Consider the following 3391-nt stretch of genomic DNA (forward strand, 5'->3'; position numbering starts at 1 on the left):
TAATAAATAATAAATAAATAAATAAATAATAATAATAATAATAATAATAATAATAATAATAATAATAATAATAATAATAATAATAATAACAATAATAATAATAATAATGATAATAACAATAATAATAGTAGTAATAATAATAATATAGTTTTAATTTGACACTGAGAATAAGCAAGAGCGAAACTTTTCATAGAATAGCAGTCAATAAGACTAAGGAAACCAATTATGTCATAAATGTCACATTTGATCCTGCAATGTATCCTTTTTAAAAGTTACTAAAAACTACAGATTAATTTTTTTTATTATTTATAAAATAAATCAAAGGAAAGAATTCTCGCCGTATATTTTTGAGGCTTTTTTTAAATTTCATATTATAAATGAATTCGTAATTGAATTACACGAAAAAAATGGAAGGATTAATAAATATTTTAAAAATTTAAGAAAAAGATTTAAATATCAAATATTTAAAGTAAAAAAAACAAGAAAGAAAGAGGGAAGGGAAGGGAAGGGAAGGGAAGGCATATATATACATAATACTTAATCAGTCGCTTTTTTTTTTCATTTCATCGAAATGTTAACAAAGTTTTTCTTTTTCTTCTGAATGCACAACTGTTCTCTTTCAATTCTCTTTCCATCTTCTTTTATTCTTTTTTTTTTCCAGGCAACTGTTAGCTTCATTTCCCGTTTCAGCTAATTGATGCATGGTTATTTAATTAACAAAAAAAAAACAAACGTGGAAGAGAAATTGAAAACAACAAATGTGGAAGAAAAATTTATCCTGCAAACTGCAAATTGATATCGTTTAAAAATCTATTTCATATTTAGACAAATCTATTTTATGTTCACAAAGACAAAAAACATTACTAATTGTTTAAAAAAAAGTTTTTTTTAATTTAATGTAATTTTTGGCTCTTTTAGTAAATTTATTTCTTTTTTAAAATAACATACACAAAATAAAAATTTTGCGTGAAATAATATGCAAAGTAATATCTTTCCCGGTGAAAAAACGGATTTAAAGGGTAAAATGAGAAATGAAATAATGAAAATGTTTGAATGATTTGTGAATTCATTTGAAAAATTGATGGATTAAAAAAAATTGCTTGATTTGATTTGAATGAAAAATCGATTGATCGGAAATTGATTTAAAATTACATTGCAAGGAAAAAGCCGCTTTACTTTCCTTATATTATCTTTAAAATAATTCAAAATGTGTACATTGAATTATTTGGTAAATAGAATTCGAAAATTGAATTAATAGATAGTATCGAATTTGTATAAATCTTCATGGGTTATTTGGCTTTTTTCATGATTAAAAATAATCAATAATTAATTGGTAACAGTTTCTAGCAATATCAAATTTACTGTTAATTCAAACCGAACGATTGAAGTATTTCAAAAATTCTAATTTAGCATTTAAATAATCCCAAAATTAGCATTTGTTGACAAAACTTTATTTTTAATTGTTTAATATTTATTATCATGTTCATTGTTACTGTTTATTATCACATTAACAACAATCATTATTATCACTATCATCAGCTATTATTTTTTGTTTGACAATTCTTTTGTTGTTCGTTACATTTGTTTTTGTTATTGTTTTTTTCCCTTTTTTTTTCATCAATAATTAATAATCATGATAATAATTAGTGATAATAATGATAATTATTGTTATACAGATGGATGGTGATAATAAATATTAGTTAGTAGTATAGTAAGTACAAGCAACAATAAACAAAACGATGAATGATAGCTTTATTTTCCTTGTTAAATAAGTTTTTTTTTTTGAGCATTAAAGAAAAAAAGCGGAAAAATTCCATTAGCGGAATTAAATAAGATGTATGGACTAGTCGATACAATCGAATAATGTTATCTTTCTATTTATATTTTATGTTATATTTCTATTTTTTATTTCTTTTATATTTCTATTTTTTTTGAATTATTATATTTTTTTTCAATTTCTTTTTTATCAATATACTTTACAATTTTCGAATAATGTTATATTTCTATTTATATATATTTCTATTTATAAGTAAAGGATAGAAATAGATTTTAAAAAAAAAAAAAAACCAAAAATTGTAAAGTGGGAGAAAGAGAGGGAGAGAATGGAGAGAGAAAAGAGAGAAAGGAAGGCAGAGAGAGATTTTGAGTGCAATGTTGATTATTTCAAATTTATATTGATAAAAAAGAAATTGAAAAAAAATATAATAATTCAAAAATAATTTATTTAGCAAAACGAAAGAAAAAAATCTGAAAGCCGCCGTCAAATTCACAAATCAATTTCAAAATTTTCATATTTGAATATTTAAATTCAAAAATATCGAAATATGTAAAAATTGTAGTGTTTTTAAATTTAAATATTGAAATATGCTAGTCAGGATAAGAATATATTAATCAAAGATTAATTCCAAGTGATTAATTTTTTATAAAAAATGTGAAATTCGAAAAGTATCAGCAAATTTTACTGAAATTTTAAAAATATCAGGATGTAAAAAGTTGGGATGAGATTAGAAGAGCAGAAGAAAGGTGGGAAAAAATGATACTATCATTATTTTGTTTCGTTTCCTTTCTTTTTTTTGTAAAAATAACTCTAACAACAAATTATTTCGCATTAAATAGTGGCTAAAAAAGTTTTCCCCAATTTTCTGCATTATCCAACATGCAGCTTGCACTTTTAACATTGTTAGGATATGCTTATCTTCTCATATCATCATGCATTCCTCAATTTTCTGATATGTACTTCTATCAGGAACGCCTACCTGTTTGCTGTTTTCTTTTTTTTTTTCTCATCTCTTACATACATTAATACATTATTTTGAATTCAAAAAAGTGTGATGACAGAATTGTTGATGATTTATGATGCACTATAATTTCAGTTTTTTTATACTATTAAAAACAAAAATTAGAAATAGCTGTAAAAAAAGAAAAGAAAGAAATGCTAGTAGAAAAGACTTAAAATATAAGTATTCGAATTTCAAAAGTACATATTTGTTTATCAATCAAATGATAAGCTTAAATTTGAATTTAATATTTTAAAATTGTGCTAACCAAAAAAAGAGATGAAATAAAAATTGTAAAGATTTTTTTCTTGGGAAGTAATGATTAATAAAAAAAATGCATGTAGCATGCAAAAGTAATAATTTGTCATTAATTATTCAACAAATAGAAGATTTTCCAGAAGCCTATGGACAATTTTTCATTTCATATTCTGATAATATAATGTTACCTTATTACTGCTCCGACAATAATAATGATAACAATAAAAAACAGAAATCATGACAAAAATTGCGCTAGTGATAACAGTGATAACGATAACCCTAATGATATTAATAATAATAATAATAATAATAATAATAATAATAATAATAATAATAATAATAATAATAATAATAAT

This window comes from Loa loa (genome assembly GCF_000183805.2).
Source record: "Loa loa unplaced genomic scaffold supercont3.442, whole genome shotgun sequence".
NCBI lineage: Eukaryota > Metazoa > Nematoda > Chromadorea > Rhabditida > Onchocercidae > Loa > Loa loa.